We start from the raw sequence: 24,614 nt of genomic DNA on the forward strand, positions 1-24,614 counted from the left end.
TTCAAAAGAAAGTTTTACAGCACCTTAAAGCAAATCTTTCAATTGCCAAGCACAAAGTACAAGCATGTTCTTTAAATTATCATTACAGAGTTCCTTGCTACTTAGACTGGGCAAGAGATTTTTATTTAAATGGAGGTCTCCTCAGAAGTGCAAGAGGCCTTTGGGGAGGTATAGGGGAGGAAAAATGTAATTTTTCAGGCTCCAAGTGTTCTTTTGTGTTTTATAAACAGCTGAGTGACAGCCCAGTGATTAATAAGTTACATAAATAATTATAAGCGACATGTAGCTGAATCTAGTCCACATTCCAGACATGGTACATTAAATAAAGAGAATTCTGCTCTTCCCCTAGAAGAAAATTTATCTGGCAACAGCAGATAAATCAGAAATGATACTGTTAAAGTATATCCAGTTCTTTAGAGAGACAGCTCATCAAAACCAGAAGTTTCTACTGAACCACTTTCTCAAGCAAATTGTTTCATGTACTTCAGTCCTACCTTGTACTCATTCAGGATGAAAAATTACTTTCTTCCTTTATTCATCCTCTCTGGTTGAGTTTATTATTTACCCAGAAGTGCCGATGTGAAGAAGAGTTTTCTGCCAGTACAGCCTCATGCATAGGAAGGTAAATGCTACTTTGCAGTGCCAACACTGGAGCTCATCAGGAGGCTCATCAGATGTGTTTAATTGGTCATGTTTTACAGCACCATCGAGAAATTCAAGTTAAATTGGTCCATCTTCCTTAGATTAGGCACTGAAAGAGATAAAAATAAAGACTGCCTGCCTATGTTTTCTGTTGCAAGCACACACTTATAGGCCATAGGAATTGAGTAGTATCTCTGTAAGTTGGTCCTGAAGTTTTTAGAGCATCTTTCAGTCTTACCCAGCAAAATGAAAAAGCATGTAATAGAAGAGAGTAGTCTGGCCCAGTACAATCCATAAGGTTAGGAAATACCCTTTTTTGAAATCCAGCTGTGCCCCAAGATCTCCTTATTGGGTGGAGGGTAAGGATGTGAACTCCAGTCAGAAAGTTGTATGATGGGAATGATCCCAGTACTGAGAAAACATTGAAAAGTATTTTGAAATATGTCTAAGATGATTTAAAAGTACTGGCTAATGCTTAGCACCTTTCTTCCCCTTCTCCACCCACCAAATTCCTTTTGCATGTGTTATTCAGGTGTGTATATGTGACTGTGATCCTCAGACATACCTCTCCCTTTGTAAGTGCTTCATGCCTTCCTTGCTCTTATGGGGAAGAGGAGTAACACAAAGACCTACTTTGGTCACTTCTTATAATATAACACTGAGTGGTTTTCTATATTTTAGAGCTCTATATTTTCTATATTTTAGAGCTTGTGGAAATATTAAAAAAGAAGAATGCTCGTAACAAACACTGTTCTTTTCATGAATTTCAGTAAAACACGGATCATCTGGTATATCATCTTAGCAGATAGTAGCCACGTTTCCAAGAAATGTCATTACTTCAATAATGAAAGTGTGTTTTTAATGACTTAGATTGTAAAATGAGGCATCATTTCCTAGATTCACAGATTTTAGGGCCAGAAGGGACTTGAATGATCATCTGCTCCCAGTTCTCTTGTAAAAACACCACTAACTTTTTTACTGCTGTTCCTGAAGCAAATGCATTGCTTCTTGTGAAGTTAAGCACAGCTTTTTCCAAAGTGGATTTAGTTGTAGTTTAGTGATAGCACTTAAACTTTCTATGTTTACAATAAATTGCATCTTCATTCTTCTTCTTGCACTTAGGATAATTGACCATTGTAAAGGTTGCTGACAGCAAGAGGAATGCTAAAATTTGACTCCTAAAACAATACACAGACACTTATTTACATTAAATTTCAGTAAAGAATCACCTGAACAGGACTACTGCACTGTTATTTTCCTGTTACTACTCCTGGCAGGAGCAGCAGTGATGCTGGTGGCATCATTAGCAGAGGCAGCCACTAGCTTGTTCCTGGAGCGTGTATCCCTTCAAAATGGATTGCATGCTGGGATTAGCTCATCAGCTTTTCTGAGGATCAGCTCACATGTTCAGGGTCTCTTTTTTTTTTTTTTTAAGGTTTTCTCGTACAGGGAAGTTTCAACCTAAAAGCTCCTGCCTGGAATCTGAAGAAGCAGAGAACTTGCTAGCACATTTTATCCATGTCTTGCCTGCCCCTACTCCAGGGTACAAAGATGAGCACTTAATCAGCCCTTGCTTTCCAAGTTGTTGCCATGGACAGGGAAACCCTGCTCGCACCATGAGATCTTCTATATGAGTTTTGTCTTCCTGACTTTCTTTTCTAACTAACCTTGATCTCTTTTTTCCCCACTGTACATAAAGGCCTTCTGGCAGAAATGTCACCCTTAATCTTCTGTTTATACTTCTGTAGTACATGCTAGTGACCCCTATTTTATCTTACCAGCTTTGCCCTGACACAGCATCAGCTTAATTCCCTCATTGAGGTCCTAGCCAAGCAAAACTCACCTTGTTTTCATCTCTTGTTGTAATGCATTCAAAGCTCTTCCAAGAACACCGAAGATTTATTCTGTCATTTTAATCTGTTCTGGGGAAATAGATTATCCAAACAGATGCACACTTTATTTTTAGCTTCTGATTTGTACGCTGCAATAAAAGTGGAAAAAATGCAACCTTCAGTAATAACTGAAATTTTCAGGGAAATTCTGATCCATCTCAGTGACTATATGAAAAATGCAATCAAACAAGGGAAGAGCTCAAAATATACTGGGGAGATATGGGTGAGAGGGAAACATTTTCTTGTTTATTATGGTACAAAACTGCTGTGCAGAACAACTGTCTCTCTTCTAAGGCTTCAAGTTCACTGCAAAAATAAAATCCTCCAGCAACCAGTGGCGATGCTTTATAATCACATCCTAACTCCTTATGTGCTGAGTCCTCTGACTCCTAATGTGCTGTTTTTGTGGCAAGCTGAAAAATGAACCCAAGTGTGAATTTCAAATATTTCTTTTTGTCTTACCATACTGCACATCATAGTACTGTTCTATTAAAAGTAACTTCCAGGAGAAAACTTCAGAAGGCAACATGCTGAAGATCATGTGCAAATTATTATAACTACTTTAGTCACGTATTGCAATTTTTAAAGGTTTTAACTTTAGAGGCAATGAATGGATCTCATGAAAATGAAAACCATAGAAATAAATCAACCATCAGTAACGAAAAAGAAAGAATGATATAATTTCTATTTGGCAAGGTATAATGATGTCACCACACATTTATCCTCTGCACAGGTTGAAGCTGTTCAACAAATCTCTCCCAAGCCACATACATCTGTTGCTTTAAGGATGGCTATAGAAAAGCTTTCTGATTAGTTAACACATCATTCATCAATTAGAACAGAAGGTAAAAGTTATTTCTCCCTAACCTTTAATGTAATGAATGACAGCAGAATCAAGAAATAAATAAGAGGAAAGGTGACGCCTGAGGAGGTCACTCTTTGAAGAATTCCAACTTTTTCTAGAGCAGAGGGAAATGAGGAGTCATGGACAAAGGGGGACTTAACAGCTGCACAAATACAAGCTTTTCTGTGACTCAACACAGTGGCTATTAGTACAATAAGACATATGTGCTATGTTACGAGCCCCTTTACAAAAGAACTTACTAAATAATGAGTGCACTGTTATTTACAGCAAAATTTGCATTGAGTATTGCCCACACTACTAACTTATCCTCAAAATTCCTGCAAAATCAAGTGAAGTTATTTTAACCAATTCTAACAAAGAAGTTGAGTGATTTGCCCAGGTTTTCACATGAATCTTCAGCATAGCAATTTTATTCTTATACAGTGCATATACTGAAAGATGTCCCTCCAAATATATTAGCACACAGCTCTCTGGGTTGACAGGTAACATATTCACGTAAAGGTGACAGACATGGATTGTTTCCAACAATTTATTCAAAGAGAGTAGCATCAGCTAAAGACACCAGTCATGTTCCCCACCCCAGCCCACTCAAAATGCCAGCCTTTTATCTCCATGCCTTATAGCACTGCAGGTAGTGAAGGCTTTCCTTGATGACAGGGAACTATGACTGCCTTCAGGGAGAGGAGCAGATCTGAAGTCAGATTTCCCATTTTGGAGGAGTGTTCTAACCACTAAGCCTCTGGGTAGTCAGCATGAATCTAGCCCAAGGCTTTCTCTTACAAGGGCCACAAAATGAACTACTTCAATTTTGTTAAGTTGTTCTTTTTGCATCTAAGGTTGGGTATTTTGTTAAATAGATCTATTTTATAAGGGCAGAGGTTGAAGGAGGATATTTATTTTGCCATTTAAAGTAATAATAGTAACCTCTGATTCAATCCAAATTCAATTCTTCATTTGGTTTGTCCAGCAAACCAAAACATTAGGCTCAAGTCAGGTATTTGTTTGCGGAACAGCTGCTGCAATTACTAAGTTAGCTACCCTACCTATTGCATCAAATAGGGTGAATAGCTGCAGGCACAGTTAAATGACAGGGGTCCTTGGGGTGATCAAAATGAACATATTTCATTTACCTGGAGCAGTTGCAGGCCCAGTGACAACACCCCACTTCAAGGGCAGTAATTCACTGCAGAAGGATGGGAACACAGGCAGCCCTAGGTGTTTCTCAAGTGGATCCCTGACTGCACCCTGAGCTGTTTGCACTGCTCCAGTTGTGGTTCCCCATTTACTGCACTGGGCACTGCTGGGAGCACTGTGCACTGATGACAAGCAACGCATTTTCATACATATCCCAAGTCCTGGTCTCAGCTAGACCAGCTTTGCAGAGCCCTGATCTCACTGTCTTATTGACTCTCATGGCTGCCCAGTAACATCAGTGTAAACCCTGAGCTCATTTTATTTCCTACTATAACTTCATAAGTAGCAACTATTTCAGATGAGAGGAGAGAAATTAAACTGAAGACTAACCCCACTACCCATTCAGTGGAAAATATACAGGATTGGGCTCTAAGCTGCTGCCTGCCAGGGCACAATTAGCCCAGAAGCAACCTCCTTTTCAGTAACAGAAGTCACCAGCTTTGGTACATAACATTTCCACGCTTTTACCAGTGTCCCTGTGACTGTCATCCCTATTACGGCCTCTGCATTGGCTTTGCAGAGCTACAGCAGCTTGTGTAAAGTCCTCAAAATCTGTGCACGCTGGGGGTGGATTTTCCATCATCCCATCGGGCTTACATTGGCATAAATTGATGGGGAATTAGAGGCAGGACATGTATTATCGATTGCAATGCAGGAGGCAGCAGTCTTGATTTTCATCTGCTTTGACAAACAATCAGTAGAATCAAACCTAGAGAGAATTTGGCCATATTTTTCATTTATAGTCTCTTTTAGTTAGAAGGCAGTTTGTAATCTAAAAGTACCAGTCATATTGACTGTACAGTTGTCAGCACTCAAAACACTGTAGTTGGCTCAGTCCAGATTCATTTTTGCCACCCTTAGGAAAGGCATCCAGGGAAACACTTGGTATAGGTTGCCATATATTTTCCTGTGTGACCACACTGGTCTGGTAGGGATGAGGTGGATCAGGAGATGTGATGACCCCATTCACTTTCCATCTCAGATTGTCATACAGGGAAGATGTTTCTTCCCACAGAAGGAACATAACCGGATCCCCACCTGCCTGCTCTGATGGGCTGCAGGAGAGGTGGGACCAATAGAAAGGATGTTTCTGGCACCATTTCCAGCATGGAGCGAGTGAGAGACAGAGAGATCTATGCCCTCAAAAACATTTGGACCAGAGATGAGCAAAGCCATCACCCTGAGCAAAGCCATCACATCCCTGAGATCTGTGGTTTCAAGCAGTTGACAATGTCAGCCTGTAATTGAGGAAGTTTAATGAGTCAAGCAAGATGCTGTAAATCTTTGTCTCTATTCCTCTGCAGTGAAAAATTTTAGGAGCGTTCATGGCCAGAGAAGATTGTCACAACCACTTCTCTCTTCTGAAACATACAATGAAGTATATCTCGCTCAGAATCATCTCATACTTCCTGGCTTTAAGGACTGCATTCATTAATTCCATATTATTGAGGGGATGTATTCCTTCCATTGTGGACATCTTCTTCCATCCATAATTTTTATTCTTTCGAAAGCTACTTTAAAAAAGCATTGTTTCCTATTGACCAGCTAAAATCTTCATTATACTCATCGTCATATATGCAGAGTGGACCTCACATAAATGTGATATAATACCAATTGCTCTTGGTTGGCTCCCATTTGTTACCTACTGATTTTCAGGGCTCTGGTATAACTATGTGTGCAGTCAATGAAACCTCCCACATCCCAGTGAAATGACACAGGTTAAACTGTACAGTACATTTGTGCCTGGATGCATATTTGTTCAATCTGTGAATTTCAAGAGCCATGAGCACAAACTCGCCTGTACTAAATACACTTTAAGAGCTGACATTAAAGTTAATATGAAAGTTCAGAGGTGTAAAATAATTTAAATGTACAGAAGAGGTAGCAATAACGTTTCTAAACTGCGGCAGTGAATTATGTATATAAGAAATATTAAAAATGCAAAGCTGACTCTATTTGCATTCGGAATGCCCCCTAGCTGTTACCAAAGAGGAGGAAATTGCTTTATGCTGAATTCAAGGGCATATTACTTAGTGCTGCATTTAAGTCTAGAAGGAATATCACTCATTTTTATTCTACCACTTAACTTGGGCTTATGTAATCTGTCTGATAGCCAAGTCAGTTGTCTTATTTTCTATCACAGAGAGAGAATATATAATTCAATCATTAAACCTTTATTTTCAGCTGGTTGCAAGATCCCTCAGAATCACATTGCTGCATGTAAATCATGGGCTGTCATCATCTAAGACGATGGAAATATCGGTGCTTTTGGGTAGATTACTTTGGGTAATCATAGGACAAAATTAAACTTATTCACCAGTTGGAGAATATGTAGTTGATGTGGAAGAATCAAATGATGCCCTGTTTGCTTGCAGGGAGTGGGGGTTAGGTATTACTTCAGGGCACCAAGATCTAAAAACAGAAGCCTGATTCATCTAACTATATTTAAACCTTGTCTGGGTGGAAATTTGTGAGTGAAATTTGCCTTTCTTGACTGCTGTAGTTGAAACCCCTGTACTACAACTACCAGCAGGGATTTTTCTGTAGTATTAACAGCAGGGGGAATTAATGTAGAAATAATTTTGCAAACTAACAGTTCCTGTCTGTCTCTGATTGTACTGTTTCTTTGCCACTTCCATGTTTTCCACCATGATCAGTAAAAAGCAACCAATTTTCACAAAGCTTTTATTTGAAGTCAGCTTCACTTCCAAGATATGTTACATATATGGCAGGAAAATATCACAAAACAGCTGCTTCCACCTTTGGCTTCATAAGGAGAATAAGCAGAGGACCAAAGTGGAGTTTACACATTTCTCATCCATAAGCTTCTGCATGGTGACACAGAGACAACTACTTCTTGTGTTCAGAAAGCCAGCATTATTGACCAAGCCTGGATTTAAAATGTCTGATCAAATTAATCCTAGTTTCCTGTGGCAAACAAAAGGAAATGGTAGCAAGGATGTATATATACAAGGGCAAGATATGTTTAAGTAGATAAGCATATTGCTAGTGCATCTGTTTACTTCCATTTATATTATAGGTGTACCATATTATTACCTTGTATTTTCAGCAGCCTCAATATTTAATGAAAAACTAAAATTAAAAAACATTCAAAGTGTATCACATATCCCAGGAGTCTCCCCATCCCAACAGCTGCACAATACAGTATGAATACAAATTTTCCCAACTGTCATATACTTACAATTAAAAGAAATGATCCTTTCCTCCTCAGCTCTACCAAAACAGCCTCTCAGAGAAAAGTATAGAGAGGAGATACTCAAACTCTGTGTTAAATCACAGTGTTGCCCCTAATGCTAAGTAAGGATTTAGGCTTGGAGGTGGTATTGAGAGAAAAAATTTATATACTGCTATCAGGACATTTCAGCTCACAATGGCAGTAAGTTATCAAAACTGACCTCACTTGATGTCAGGAGAGCTGTCTAAAGTGTAATTCTGGAGTTCTGATGGGATTGACTGCTTTTCTGAAAAGACCAGGTCCCTCCTGATCTCTCAGAACCCAAAAGATATTGCATGGTTTTTTTCTCTTTTTTAAACAAAGAAACAAAAGATGGTAGGAGAATTACAGTTAAATCCAGGAAGAAGTATATGAGAGATTAAATTCAGGTATGGGAATAAGAAACTTCCATTAAGAGACATTGATGTGAGTCTCTGAGTGTAGCTCACTGAGGGGCAAAACAGAGCTGGAAAAGTGAACATCTTCTAAATGAATATCAGAAACATGGGGAGAGGAGGCAGACAAATCAGAGGTAATGTGTTGTATCACCCGTGTCAAAAAGAAGCAAGAAAATAAATGAGACTTGCAAGAGTAGACTAAAGCCATTAGAACAGGGATAGCTGGAGAGGAAGGGTTGAGCACAGCACTAGAAATTAGCAGCATCTGCAGAAAGAAATACAGCTTGGATTTGCCAATTTTTGGCAATTACTGTAACAGAAGATTTCTAGCAGAAATGGCGTTAGTCTGAGTTAGGTGCAAAAGACTAGTGAGGAGATTACACTGTACGAGGCAGTGCAGGATAGCAGAAAGTGCTGCTCCAGAGAAGTGGTGCTGCAGGACAGAGGTCTGATGCCAGACATCACTGCTTGGAAGAAGTGGAGGTAATATCCATGGAGAAACCCAAAAGAAGAATACTCTTAATGCTTTGGTCTGACATATTAAAGGGCAAACTTATGCTGACTGTTAAATCAATATCAAATCAAGACTGGAATCTGTTTTACGATCATGGACAGTGAACTCCTTAATGCTGGAGTCATAAATGACGTCACATTTCAGCAGTCCTGTGGTTGCCAGAAATGCCCATTTTAATTAAAAACTTCAGTCTGAAAGGCAAAGTGTCACTTGCTGACAGCAAGAAGTACTACTTTGTGCTTCTCATGTGCTCTTGAGGCTTTGTGTGCAGCAGAGGACAGTTTACATCCTTCTCAGCACCATCATGTCCCTCCAGCAAAAACCTGTCTGAAGACAAACCCACAATTTACGCCGTCAAAACAAGTTTGATGTGAGAACTGAGAAGAACACAGGTCTTGAGCTGGCCTTTGGGGATGAAGGAATGCCACTACTTGTGTGAAGCACAACCCCAAAGTACCCTGTGCACTTCGAAAGCAACTTCACTGGAATTGAGAAGTCCACTCCCTTATGTCCCTCCCCGGTACCACTGAGCAAGGAAGCATGTGCTTTAAATCAGCAGTGCTTTGTCTGGCTTTACAATTAAGTTTGCTTGGTATGGCCTGGACCCTGAACTCTCTAAAGACAGGTGCATTTTGCATCTGAGACTTTGAATCAGATCCCAGAGGATTAATTTTATCAAGAATTTCATATCCTAGAATGACTGAAATCAACAGAGACCTTTGCCACTTTTTTATTTATGTTGCCTCACTTGGTGAATACATGCCAGTGACTGGGAAGGCTGTACTGCAAGATCATTTTTTATACCTTTCAAAGTAAAGCATTATTTAGGCACATGTCAAAACTTTCACAGGTCTTAAGGATTAAACAAAAGCCGCAGGTGTTTTCTCAGGGATGAAAAGGTTTACTGACATAGGGGATGTTGAAGCAATGAGTCCCATAAATCCAAAGACTGTCTGGAGGCCTGTGAACAGGAATGTCAGGAACTGAATCCCTCTTGCTCTACTGCAAATCTGTGTTGTAGATCCATAAAGACACAGAAACATCAGGATCTCATCATTATGAGGTACATTCCCAGGTCAGGATTCCCTGTGTGGCCCATGACTGATGACTGAATGCAGGTGAAATCAACTCACCCTGTTCAGTAAAACTCTTCCAGGACACTGACAATTACAAGCTCTTCTGCTAGATCAGTCACCCTAGAAAAATAGCTAGTTTGGAGATTTCATCAGACAAAAACAATGTCAAGTAAGAAACTTTGCATTGCTCTAGTCTAGTAGGTCCCTCAAAGTAGTTGAGTACAGTTGTTTTGCTGTTGTAAAATGCATAGGCATTTATCCATCAAAGTAGCATGAATAAGAGGGATTTGCTTAGTGCTTTCTCTTCTTCAAACAGACAAAAAATATCCTCTCTGCCAAATTAATGTCACCTGCTAAATTCTAAGGCTAATATCTCCTTTGCTTTTAAATTTCCCTCAGATTCGTCAAAGTTGCTTTCACAAGTGCAGGTTGACATGATGATAACCCAAAAAAGACAGTGTCTAATTGGAGCAGGACATATGTGACAGTCACGCTATTTTACAAAGGGAAAATCAAGTTTTCTAGCTCACATGTTATGATAATTCCCCATGACAAATCACATTGTTTCTCCACAATCAGATTTTTGCGTATATAGTACAGATCTTCTTGCAGTAAAGAACTGGGAATATTCTGTGAGTTTCCACAAAAAGCTTAATATATTATGCTTGTACCATGAAGAGCATTCAACATGTACAGGAAAACATGTCTATGTATGATTAACACCTCATTTCACCTCTGCTTTTCAGTTCAGAAAAACTGTTAAAAGTACATTTAGATAGGAACACTTTTCACACACCTCACAAGTTAAGAAGTAGAGTTCATTACTTCAAAATTTAATTTAAAAAATCTACCTTTTGCTTCAAAGAAGTCTTTTTTTTTTTTTTTCTAGGCAGACTTCTTCCACCCCGGCCTAAAGTAATTTGTACTAGAAGCTCTTTGACAGAGAACACTGAACAAAATAAGCTGACAATTCAATGCAGTATGATCATCCTTATCAGTACAAGAATATTACTTTTAATTGCTTTATTTGAAAATGGCAGTAACAGCCTATTAACCCGGAAATTAACTCTGGACAACTGTTCCTTTGAGGTAATATATGGATTATATTTCAATGAAATCTCTGTCTTTATATGGGTAGCTTTTACATAATTTTGTTGGCTGCAGATGTGTCCCTCTATTTAATTTAAATGCAGACAGAGGTATAAAAAATGGAAAGTTTCAGAACGAGATCCAGGTCCTTGCCTTTTGTCACTGTGAAAAATCCTTTTCCTCACCATGTAAAGGTTACTTTGTAAATTATGATGTAACTTTTCTCTAGAAAACTAACTTTGCTCTACCTTTGCAGCATTAGTTCCCTGGTTATGCCAGGATCCAAGGTCCATGAACGACGGGCGACACCTTCATTGATTCAATCCGGTATCTGCCCTGTTTTACAAGGCATTTGAGTCCATTCAATAGCAGCAGCCACCAGGTATGTATCGATCTGGCAGTAGCAACAGTGCCAACTTAGCCCTGATCTGGTGCAGGCTGCACTCTGACTTGCGTACAGGGATGGAAGTTGCTCCATACCGTGAAATACAGCACAAAAACTTCAGTGCTGCTTCTACCTGCAGTGTCCCCCCAGCTCTAAATTCCTTTTTTTTCTCCCTAATTTCCATTTAGTCAAGATTTTCTCATTCCCGGTGTAAGGTCAACTTTGACAACTCACAGGTGTCATCATATATTTCATCTAAGGTCTATCCTACAGGTGCCTGTAGGTGGTCCAAACAGTTCATGGAGGACACACTGCTACATGGTGAATGCAGTGAGAGTGCACAAGGCAGGCAGTGTGACTGCAGCACTGCTCTCCTGCTTCCTGCATCAAAATCCCTGTGACAATTTCACCATATAATACTCCAGTAAAGGAACTAATGCCGTATGATCTCCATTTAACAAAATTCTTAAGTATCTGCTAGAGATGTATGCCTTGCTGCCTCTGGATTCAAAAAGATTAGTCATATACTTGCAGTTAAACACATACGTGAGTATTTAATATGTTTTAATGCTTCTGTATATTCATTTGTCTGCTAAATGGCTGCAGTTCTGGATGTCCCCACTGCAAACAGAATGAAATTAATACGTCAAATGCCTTCAGACCACCAGACTGTTCAATGGCTAGAGGAGTGTGCATAAGCAGAGATTTTGTATTATGCAACAATAGATAGGTACATTTTTTTGTGGATTGATATGAAATATTCATATTTGTTGTTTCTCTGAAAGCATACTTTGAGGAACTATTATGAAAGTGACTATAGAAAAACACAGCTGTACTTAAAATGCTCTTTTCCTGCTCTCTTTGTGTTGTACAACAGACCACAGATGTAACTGTCAACTCACACAAATCAAGAACCATTAAGGTGGACTTCTATCATACATTTTCATTTTCAGCTTCTGGATCTTCTATATTCTTTAGTTTAATCTATTAAAAAATTTTCACAGCATCACCTATTTTCCTGATTTTAATCTAAGATTTACTTAGTGGACAATAAATAGTCCGATTTCACAGAATCATAGAGTCATGGAATTATTTAGGCTGGAAAAGACCTTTGAGGTCAAGTCCAACCTTTAACCTAGCACCGCCAACTCCACCACTAAGCCATTTCAGGTAAATGGTTTTTGACTGTTATTGTAGCTCACGCTTAATTGCTGAACAGGTCAACAATCAAAACATTTGCTTCTATTGCAATAATTCTAGTCAGCAGCAGCTTCAATTATTATTACTCTTTAGGTTACACCAAGTGGAAGACAACACTATTTCCCATCAAGCTTGTAATTTCAACAATGCATTTTAAACAACCTGCCATGTAGTGCAAGAGGTGGCTTCAGCGGTGCAGTCACTCAGAGTGGCTGTAAACCTGACGTAAGCAGACACTTAAGGTGAGTTTATGACTGCTTTGCATTGTTAAAGGAACATGGGCAGCTAGATCATACCAACCAGTCTGGCCCAGGATATTCTATCATAAAGTGCCATATGGTCATTTACAGATCTGGATGCAAATTCCATTGAGATTGTAAGCAATTATCTTTTAATTAAATGCCATAGCAAGAGCTGTATGAAGTGTTATTCTTTATTTTAGAAGCAAAGTAGAGAAGAACACTGCATCACCTTGAAGAGGACTGGAATAGATTATGTTTCATGGCATTACTAGTGCAGTCCAGGCCACTGTACTCTGATTCATGTCAAAATATTAACAAACTAGCTATCTAAGACAATGATTTTGGCACCATGTACTCTAAGATTCCACTCAGAGGATGACTGAGGCACACATACACATGCAAGAATCGTGAATGTTCTCCTTACATTAACTTCAGTGCATTTATTTGCATATTAAAAGTTACACATGTCAAAATACTTCTTTTTAGCTGAAAGCAATATATGATGGGAACATCTTACTCTTTCTTTGTCGCCATAATTAAACAACCATCACTCAAGAGCCCTGCCCCTACCACGTAGGTGAGTTTCAAAGCAAGAGCTTACTTCTGACTGACTCTACTTCCAGATACTTGACTTCATAGTCAGACAAACCTCCATTGTTTATTTTCTCCATTATCTAATCATATTTTAATGCTTGCAATGTCTGCTCAAAATAGTGAAACCTTTCTGTACTGGATTTTCATTATTGCACATCCATGGTTGAATTGCCGTTGAACAGAAGGCAATGGTAAAGGTGCCATCAACTTCCTTTAAAGAAAGACTGGGACCCCAGGTCATTCACTGTTTGTGAAATGTATGTTCTCTTAGTATATTCCTTTCCCTCTTAGTCCCCCAGTATGAACTTAGGAGAAGCATTTCCTTGTATTTCTCGTGTCTGAATGTTACATCACTTAAGCCTGTTCTGGAAAGTGTCTGGTTAACAACTGCCACAGCACAAGCAAGTAGTTTTGATCAATCTTAAATCCTCATCCCTTGACACTTTAATCAAAATAATTTAAAATTCTATTAAGCACAATATGCAGAGCATTAACACTCTGAACCAGTGAGCAGTTGGAGTGTGGAAGCTGAGTGATATATCTGAATAACAGCCTTGTTAGAAAGGCTATCATGTTTTGCTCCTTGCTGAATCATCAGGGACGATAGTGGCAATATCACTTTTTCATTGCTAATGTATGGCTCAAAGGATCTGACAAGGAGCTAAATGTTTGATTCCCTGGGAGAAGCTGCTTTACTGAGGTATAAGTAAAATTTTCCATCTTTTAAAACTTACATGGATTCTGGAGATGTCCATCACCCAGGAGCAGGAGCAGCAACCAACCACATTCTCAATATTATTCCTGCTGCTGTGCCTTCCCCAGTCTCTCCAATCTAGCTGCTACCTTCTCATTTAATTCAGGTCTGATGCCCTGTCTTGAGGCTTCTTTTTCTTACTGTTCATTTCTCCATGGTCAGTGACTCCAAGAGTCACTGGGCAGGTGGCATTTCTCAGCCCTGTTACCAGTTAAGAATTAAAACCATTTATTTGCCTTTCAAAGCTTTGTATGAACTAAATGTACCCATACCAACCCAATTTGCACAGAGGTTTGGAGTCTATTTGGTGGTAATGCAGATGTCCATCTGAATAATGACAAAGGAGGGAAAATGCTTTGGGTTGATTTTGGCTATACACCTGCAGCAAAGCCCCTCGTGAGAAGTGCACCCAGAGAGCACAAATGCCCTCACAAGACCTCTTCCTTTTGACTAGAGCTCTGTTTTTATTGGTTCAGTGCCTTTTTTTGTGCAAAACATTCGCACAAAAAAAAAAGGTAAAGTTTGTATTTCAGGAAATATGTGCATATAAAACCTCATTTTTGTCTCCCTGTTTAAAATAGAATGGGGTAGATTTTAGGTGATCTATCCAGGCTCTTTCAGCCCAATTTTCTCTAATACTATGAAACCAGATATAAATGACACCTACCCAAAAACACAAACATGTTTTTCTACTGCATTATAAAAGGAACAATACTTGCATGTAGATTGGATCATGAAGGGCAATAGAGAGGAATTTAAGAAGTGAAAGCAAAAGGAAAATTGCAATAATAAACAAACTAGTTATAATAGACACTAGAGTAATTCCTGAAAGTAATTTATGTAATGCAAAGACTCACTTGAAAAAGACAGAATGCTATTATTTTTACTATCAAGTGTCAAACTTGGGCAGTGTAGTTATTACAGTCCTGTGTATATAAAATTTCTTAAAAGCCAAAAAAGAAAAAAAATTAAGAAAAACTTTGAAACCTGTCCTCCAAAAAAAGTCACACAAAAAGCCAAATTAGCTGTTAAACTAGCTCAACTGTTACAGTGCAGCCTTGCCACTGGAGTACATAACAACCATCTCCTGTGAATTGTTTTAGTTGCAAAGAGTAAGATCAGCAGTTGTGATTATCAAAATCCAAATCTGTGAACACAGGGAGCTTTTTAGCATAGTAAGTGAAATCGTTACTAATTCCCCACTGCCAAAACACATACCTCGACGTGCGTGTGAGCACAGACTCTCGTGCAGTTCTTTCTTTCCCAGTAAGATCTGGTTAAAAGCTGCTTCAGTAGGTTTTAAAGCCCACTGGAGGTGCTACACATTAACTGAGAAGACTGATCAACCCATACAGTATTAAAAAGACATTTGTAGACTCATTTAATCAATAATGTACAGTGTTAGTGTGCAATTTAGATCGAGAGAAGACAGCTGTAAGATTATGATACATCAGCTAATGAAAAAGCAAAGAGAGAGTGATTCAATTCATTAGAGAGGCCAAGAGGCAGCTTCTTAGCTGGTGGGAGCAGTGATGGTAGCACATACTCCTGGGTTTCCGAGCCCATAAGCCGGCTGAGGATTTCTCCCAGAGCAAAGCGCAGAGTGAGCTCTCTCACACAACATCCTTTCCACAGATATAAGCGGCAAGATTTCTGAGCCACAAAGGCTCCAGGCTTCTAAAAAGGTCAGCTAAGATTATAAAATAGCCCTATTTGATCTTGAAATGTTTCAGATGCTGACAGCTACCCAGGATATGTCGATATACATGTGGCAGCCTGATCTGAAATCCTCTCTGATTTCAAGACTCTGAAGTAAGAGAGATTTCTGTAGGAAAATGAACAAGAATATGAAATTCTGCACTGATCACACAAATTACCCTAAAGCTATACAGCAAACCCATATGGTAGGTTTTGGTGCCATTCTACAGATATGGCTATCAAGTCCTAAGGGCTGGACTGTTCTTTCAGATTTGGTCCTTTCTCACTGCTAGAAAATGCACAGTTCCCTTAATGTGTGAATTCCCCACAGTGAGCAGAGCTGGCCATATGGTCTCATTCCTAAACCAATTTGATGTAACGAGCGAGTTGCCACACAGGGTTGGAAAACTGTAGAAAAGCAATGGTTACCTGGGTCACCATCCCTAACACACTGTGCCTTGGGGTCAACACCTGCTTTGTACTGCCCAGGAGTTCCTGCTAGGGTTGGGACCAGTATAAGAAGCGGGATTGGATACCTACAGTTGGCTCTCTTTCCCATCCCTTTTCCATCTTCTTCCTTACATCTCAAATATAAACCTCACAGCTTGTATTTTCAGAGATATCTAGATTTCCTTAGATATTCCCTGGCCAAGTGCTCCATTAATGAGGCAGATACATTTCAGCCTGCAGAATATGCCAGGCTCTTGGCAGTGACAATTGCTTCACGGATGCACCATCTGCTGCTCTTTTGGTGTGACTGGTTACCTACTTTTCATGGCACATTTCTTTTTGCTGGCTGACTGACTCCCAAATCCATGAGGTCCTCTTTGAGAAAGCTGTGCAGAGTCTCCTGATGTCAGTACTTATGCAAACACATATTTCCATGAGAATAGCCTTGCTCATCTTCATGTTCTCCTACAGAATTATGATACTTTTGCTGGCTGCAGTTTTTGGTAGCAGAAGTTTGCTCCTTACTTTCGTAGGAAGACACAGCAAAATGACCATTTTCTATCACCAATGTTGAAGAAAGTAGCTGTGATTGCAATATATGAGCTGACATAGGTGTTTGGAAAAATAGGAAGACTGTACAGATATCCTTAGTCTTCTTCTACATAAATCACCACATCTCTCATGTGCCAAACATCACAACTCCATGAAGGGTTCCCTAAAGGGAGGTTGCAGGGAGAGATGGTCAGCTGCAGTAAATGTTATTTTCTTGCATTGCCCAGGATTTGCTGCAGACAATGAAGATTTTTCCTGCATGAAAAAGCAGGGATTTGGGCACTTATTGACAGAAGTTAAAAAATATTGGAAGAAAACCCAACCAACTGAACAAAAAACCCCAAATCTAAACAAACCCACATTTATAAAATTTCAAGGTTTTGGACATTTTCTGTAATTACTAATTCTTGGTGATGTTCCCTGTCTTACTATACATAAAATCACTGCTGATACAAGTTTAGTTTTATGTAATACTCCATATGGTGGATTCATAAAAGCCTTCTACTGGGAATACCACCATAAACTACTATTTTCTGCTATAAAAAACAACCATTTAAGTCAGACATGCACAAACAAGGTAATCTGCCATAAATTTTGAAATGGTAAAATACAACAAATGTAAATGTATTCAACTCCCATTGCAATGCATGTAATTTCCATAGCTTTATTAGAAATCCTGCAGTTGCAGTGGTTTGGCGATAGGTTATAAATACAGTAGGAATGAGTCAGCATGCAAATCCCTTCTGTGGAAAACAATTTGAGAGATTTTATAGCCCAAAGCTGTTTATTATTTTGTAAGAATAGTAATGCAAGTTCATGTTCAAAACCTGCTGAGAGAAGAATTTGCAAATATCCTATTATAGAACAGCCAGAAAAAAAAAGTATAAGACCTATATAATAGCATTGGGCCAGATCATTTTCACATCCCCATTTAGCTCATTCTTTTTTTTCTCATGCACTTATTAGGATCCTTGTGAGATTATCACTCTATCACACTAATAAAATGAGAGCACAGCTAAGGCTTGGGATTTCATTTCTGAGTTAATGGAAGAGTCCTGAAAACCTGAGACGCACAGAACTAAAAAAGGTTTCTGGATATAAATATAAAAAAATTGCCATTAATTTTGAAAGATTTCACGTTTGGGATTTTTTTAAATAATTTCCTGTTTATGTAAATAATGAAGAGCAAATATATTTTCCAAACCCCTTTATATCCATCTGACCCAAATATTTCTCCGTTTTGCATAACAGATTGCAATGAACAAATTCTATGAACATGATCTAATGATGTTGCCTAGGTATACTAGCAAGTGCAGAAAGCTATTTAATTTCAAGGCTGTCTCCATTGTGCATGTCACACTGCAGAGAAACATTTTTTATGCCAATGAATAAATAATGAGGCAGGTTCTGCAACTGTGCTGGGTTGGCAGTGGAGGCAGAAGGACATTCCCCAGCCCTTAATGCTCTGTGCTAAGCAAAGACCTTCTCTGGTGTGAGATCTGCTCAGGTTTTACACAGTGCAATGCTGGCCAAGACTGTATAGACACCAGCCAGGCTGGCCCCGACAAAGCCAGCTGCGTATGGCCGCACTGCGTGACAAGCACAGAATTCTTGGCTTGGGCCTTTCCGACCTCTCACAAATCCAGGCAGAGCATGCATATTCCCTAACTTTTGTGCATTAAATACAGCTGTCAGTGTAGCTGTAAGGATTACAATTTTTTAACCAGGACAATCAGATCAGACACATAAAATCGTTATTCAAAGTGCATGAGTTTTATCTGTTCACTTGGAATGTGGGAGAAGAAAGATATCAATAATGTCCAAAATTTTTTTTAACATTTCAACATTTTGACAGAAAAAATGCAAGCAAAGTGTGTAGTTTGGCAAGGGCAGTTTGCATGGAACAATGTAGGGTTGAGGGTTTTTTTCCAAATCAAAAGAAAATATTTTGGATCAGTTTAAAAGGGAAGGCTTCAGGGTACCCCAACTGTGTCCTTCCCTTACCTGAAGGGGGCCTACAAGAAAAATGGAGAGAGACTATTGACAAGAGCAGATAGTGACAGGAGAAGGAGGAATGGATTCAAACTGAGAGTAAGTTTAGAGTAGATATTAGGAAAACGCTCTCTACTATGAGGGTGGTGAGGCACTGGAACAGGTGGCCCAGAGAATTTGTTCCCTGGAAGTGTACAAGGCCAGGTTGAATGGAACTCTGAGCAATCTGGTCCAGTGGAAGGTGTCCCTGCCCATGGCAGGGGGTTGGAACTAGATGATCTTTGATGTCCGTTCCCACTCAAGCCATTCTATGACTCTATGAAATTAATGGGGGCTCAGCTGATTGCTACAATGCTTGAGCAGAGTTGTCATTTGTGTTTTCCATATTTCTGCTTCTCTCTAAAGGCTGAATACCTTTGTTAAATTATCTTTCCTGGGCAACCTCCTCACCTATTAAGGGCATCAAAGGCATCAGATGCACCCAGTATATAATGACAGGTGTGGCCTCGTAGAAATGCACACTACAGCCCTGATGAAATGCTAAATAAGATTTTCAAGACGCCATTCAGTGGAGACAGAAAAAAAATCTGATTCGATCTGATTTAAAAGATTGAATGTTATTTTCAATTTTGCAACACAGGAATTCTCATGTTTTGTTTTCATCAGATAGAGTTTGATTTTGACATTTTGGGGATATTTTGAACACTTTCTTATTTTGAATTCTCAGATTTATTTGAGAGAAATAGTAGAATTTTTTGTAAACTGGGTGCACAATAAACAGTATAAATTATTCACCTACTTGAGACGAAGAATATAACAGAAGTCAGCTAGATAGTGATGAGATATAAGAAATGACTGTTTATATGAAGACACTGATTTGGAACTCATGTATACAGCAGTCATAAAAAGGTAACTTAGACAACACTGGAAAACAGTTATTCCTATGGTGTATCTAATTACCATGTGATTTACAAAAATTATTTTATTTTACTTAAGAATTAGTAAGAAACTACTTTTTAAGACCACTCAGTTCTGATTTTTTTACTGACTCAGAAGTACCATAACCATAAGTCAAATCTAAATAATAATATTTAAGACTAAAATCAACAAGGGCCACATCCGTAGAACGTATCCAAAGTGGAAGGGGCAGGAAGCCCTCATTTGCTATACGCAGCCAACATTTCCCTGTCTAAATAACCAATCTCATTACTGTAATTTCCTTCTCCAGTTTAAAAGGAAGTCATATTTCCATATGCATGACAGAGTAAGTAGGATTTTTTCTATTAATAAGAATAACAGGTACTGAACTATTCCAGTCAAACACTGATCCCACATTTAACTATATTATTATTATTTTTCCTAAGGAACTTACTTTCCCAACAGTAGACAGAGTTGCATGAAATTCTATTCTCCCTTATGGCAGTATGAACGTAGAATGACCCCATCACTACTAACGGGACAGAGAAAGTGCAGTAGCAGAAATCTACATAAAGAAAGTCACTAAAATCATTGCCACTCAGTTTCCCACTTAAGTTCCCAGCTCTCAAATTCAGTAAAATTTTGCCCAATCTTAGTTTCATTATGCACTTCTGTACTTTGTTTATCACAACCCTGGTATAAATATCTGCATAAAATTACTGTTCTCAGGTAGTATAAGACATGAAGATACAGAGAGACACAAGTTAAAACAGATAATGGATTACATTCTTCTCCAGTTCCATATTTTCTTCCAGATAACCAAACCCACAACAGCTATGTGTAACCAATATTTCTTAGATCTTTAATTTCTGAATGAAGTCAGAGAGTGTTGGTGCTGACACTGAAAACTGCCACTTACCGAGTAAGGTTTGAGCTAATTGTCAGCAACATTAAAAGCAGATTAATAGAATAGAAGAATTTCTGTTCCTCCTCATCAGATATGAAATCACAACAAAAAATTTTTCTTATATTTCTGAAGTCTCTTGAGGGTGAGTAGGTTGTCTGTGTAAAACATTTTAAAAATATAAGGTTCGTGGCTAAATCTTCAACTGCATGAAACTCTGTCCTAGAACAACTCGGGAGGAGAGATAAGAAGGCAGCTTTGAGCTAGTTTACAGCTTTTTTTCCCTATAGTGGCCTAACCTGTTCTGTATTACACTGTTGGTAGAGCTCACAGGGACTGTCAAGCTGGTGGAGCACCAGAAGATGTGTTTTATGCTCTAGTCCTGCCTCTACCCTTGAAAGCCACACTTCTCGTGCCCCTCTTGTAACCACTGCCTTACCTCCATGTGGGAAGGCAGGAAGCAGAGCAGTGCCACTGCTGCCCTTCTGCCATCTCAACATTCTTCTGGGGCCTAGGATCTGAATTCTTGAAAATTTTATCATAGGACATGAGCATTTGCAGGAATATCCACAAAGGTTATTGGCACACTCAACAGAACAATGCCTAAAAGCTATGCATATGCATAAGGAAGAAAGATACCTGAGGACAACTCTGTTGCATAGGTATAGGTAAGGTCACCTAGAAGTCCCTTGCAGATGTGGGAATGTCAAGACACACTCAGAAAGATATTTGGGGACTCTCCTTTTAGAGTCTGCTACGAGCCCTGCTATCTATTAATACTGCATCTTTCCATTTCAAGTGACTTCAGCAGAAAGCAAACATAGAAATGAATCTGGCTTCTAAAAATTCCGTCTCCATTCTCTGAGCTGGGCTCCATGAGCCACAATACTATGGCTTAGCAAACCAGCCTCTGAAATTGGCAGGTTTCCACCACCAGCTCACATATGTGCAAGTGTTTTTTCAGGCTTGTTAAACAAAAGTTGTGATTTCTCATTTCTTTCCTCTTCCACAGGATCATAATTTAAGATCTATCATTCAAGATTGAATGATGGCCTGATCTTGAGCCACGTCAATATATCACACAGAACATTAAAACCTGACCTTTATACACAGAATAATAAATACATGTGAGTCACTTACAAGGTAGTAACTCACTCTCACAGTTCAGCAGAGAGTAAGGGCTGAATCTCAACATGAAAAACTCCAGTTGTTGTCAAATATGAGTGAGCTTATAGTAATACTTTTACATTGGGAAGCCAATAAAGAAGGTTAAATGTATTTCAAAAGCATGATGATATATTAGCAAATTGAAATGAAGCTGAGCAGTTACCAAAACAACTGAAAAATCCAGGCTGCTGTAATTTCTGCCTACTTAATGCAAGGAATTACTGGATTTGTGTTAGAAGCCAGGAGCATCTTCAGCCAGCTGGGTTGGTCTGACTGCAGTACAACAGTATCAGCCAATACATTCATCTGGCAGCTTCTTCACTTTTACCATGTGATTCATCAGCCTATGCAGTGACATTGTTGCTGTGAAATGGGGAGTGGATTTGCAGGGCTTCTTGCCTCTCAGGCTCTGCTCTTTGACACCTGATCCACTCCAGGTCTTCTGAGGGGGTGGCTGATGGTGAACAGTCAGAGGGAGTAACAGGTAGTCTCAGTATGTGCAGATGTAGCCCTCAGACCAAGAGGGTTTGTGATGAGCCTTGTGTCTTTTAGACTTCCATCAGGCAGAAGTCTCTGTGTGGGGTGAGTACAGGGCATAACATTTAGAACACAGTGCAAGAAGAAATATTATCATGATTTAAAAGGTTGGCATCCAATGGCCAGGTCTCTTGAAATGCTCTGCCTCTTGATAGCTACAGTTAATATTTACACAGAGAGCTCTTGAATCAAAGAAGAGAGAAGAAAAAAAAGAGAAGCCTTGATGATGAAATTTTAGCAAACAGGGGTATCCAATATAATATTTTGTGCATTCATCAGCACACAATTTCTACATAACATTAATATTCTTTACTTCACACATGAAGAGGAACCAGGAAGCAAGAGGGCACAAGACAGTGCCTCTGTGCTCTCCAATGCGTTTCCCACACTGGAAGCAAATCAGTGGAAACAATAAGTACATGACTTTTATGCCACCTGAGCAAGCATTTTTCTGTCTTGTTCTTGTTCATGCCATGCAAATGTGAGCTGAGACCACCAGCTATTCTCCCATAATTTTGGCAAGAAAGCAGTAGAGGGGGAGTTACTGCTGCTAGCCCAGCAGTGAATTATAGGATTTTGCCTCATAATTTATGCTATCCTGAGAGGAAACTCAAGAAAAATTAATTTGCACAGCCTAGAAAAAAGACCACTAAGGAGCCCCTGTCATGGGTCATGTACTGATTTCATTTACACAAGTGTAAATCCTACATACCATGATCAAAATCAGAGGCACTATGAAAGGCTTACAAGTAAAAGTAGACTTTGCTTCACAGTCCCTAAATACTAGCAGCAAACAAACTTACAAGGTCAGGAGATTGTTATTTTCAGTATGGGAGCAAGGAAAAGAAGGAATAGCACAAAGTGAACAGAAGAAGCCCTTAAGGAGGGAAATACGTTCAACAAGAAGGATCAGTGATGTATGAGAATGACCTTCTGAGAGAACTGTTTTATTCTCTTCCTTACTGGCAGGGAACCTAGGAGATATCTAGAGATAGAGAATTCAGTGTTGACTAAGCCCACAACATCAGCCTTCCCCTTGACTCATAACAAAGCACCTTCTGCCTGCTGTCAAAGGCACTCGAGGACCTCGCTCATAGATGCCACCTGGTTGCTAAGCCACAGGCAACATACAGCAGGGACAGCATGTGGGGTCCTCTCACCTGCAGTGCCAGGGGTGCTGGGACAGAGACCATAGGAAGAATCCTGTCTCCCCTCGGGCTGTCAATCTGCATTGCCTTTGTGCAGAACAAGATGGGCAGAGTCTCCATAAGGAGGTATTTTTTTCACCCCATACAGTTTCTCTTTCACCAGCAAGGTACAAAATGTACCTTTCCTTCCTGGAATCTTGAGCTGATTATTAACTTTTGTCAGTGCCCTGCCTTCATTTTGTCAACAGAGCAGGAGACTTTATGATGGTAGAGACATTATAAAAGTTAATGGAGAATTTTGCTTCAATAAGTAGCCCATAAAACTAGGAATCATTGAACACCAGGGGGAAGACACCAGAATTAGTCGACATTATAAATGCCTGGTTTCACAAAGGAGCACAAAAAGCTTTTAATGCAGGTCTACCTGCTGATCTACTGGCAGATATCCCTGGATGTGAACTACTCTCATTTGAACAGGATGCTCACTCCTTTAAACACCACAGTAGCAAAACTCTTTGAGTTAGAAAGGGTTTATTCTGCATCTCAGTGACAGTGCTGAACTTACTTATTAATCTACAATGTAAGAAAACCATGGCAAAGCTGCTCTTGGACTCTACCAAGCTGGTGCCTCACAAGGTACAGAAACTTTTACAGGACGATGTGCTTTTAATCTCCTGCCTTAAGGTATTCCATAAAATCCAAAAATGTATGCAGTATGATTTACTTCCCTTAGACTGAAAACCAAACCACTGCAAAACAGAATGAAACCACAAGTTAGACTATTACGCATGTTTTTCAGCCTGCAAATGTCAGTTCTTTCAGCGGTCCCAGAGACAGCTCTGCATGATACTTTCAGCAACAATGCAAAAGGAGGCGCAGATATTTAATTAGGAATAATTATTTTTTCCTTTTGGTGCCAGACAAATTACAAGGACTTTGCTTTACTCTAGTAATTTCACCAAAAAAAAAAAATGTGTTGGTCCTAGTTTGCCCTGCCAGAACAGATTTACATGCACAAAGTTCCACCCTATGCAACATAAAGAAGCTTTTTTGAAACAACTGCAATATCTATTATTCTTTTATGGCACATGCTCAGTACTTAAAGAAACAAAACAAAAAATCATTACTATTCATAATTCATTCTCTATGTATTCAAACTCTGTAGCAG

The 24,614-nt window shown here is 39.2% G+C and overlaps 2 long non-coding RNA genes across 3 annotated transcripts in view; one reads left to right on the forward strand and one right to left on the reverse strand.

The window, feature by feature from the left end:
• LOC127464572 (uncharacterized) overlaps window positions 1-11,231 on the forward strand; it is a 33,747-nt gene extending 22,516 nt beyond the window's left edge. For both annotated transcript variants that reach the window (XR_007901450.1, XR_007901451.1), the window contains 2 exons: window positions 10,706-10,905; window positions 11,162-11,231. This is a non-coding gene — a long non-coding RNA (uncharacterized LOC127464572). The remainder of the gene's footprint in view (window positions 1-10,705; window positions 10,906-11,161) is intronic.
• On the reverse strand, window positions 547-23,659 carry LOC127464573 (uncharacterized). The gene is made up of 3 exons (XR_007901452.1): window positions 23,459-23,659; window positions 2,486-2,623; window positions 547-751 (listed from the first exon to the last, which is right to left on the reverse strand). It is a non-coding gene; the product is annotated as an uncharacterized LOC127464573 (long non-coding RNA).
• Between the last annotated feature and the right edge of the window lie 955 nt (window positions 23,660-24,614).

Source organism: Manacus candei, unplaced genomic scaffold, assembly GCF_025592945.1.
Source record: "Manacus candei isolate 608988 ecotype Guabito, Panama unplaced genomic scaffold, ASM2559294v1 h1tg000237l, whole genome shotgun sequence".
In the NCBI taxonomy this organism is placed as follows: domain Eukaryota; kingdom Metazoa; phylum Chordata; class Aves; order Passeriformes; family Pipridae; genus Manacus; species Manacus candei.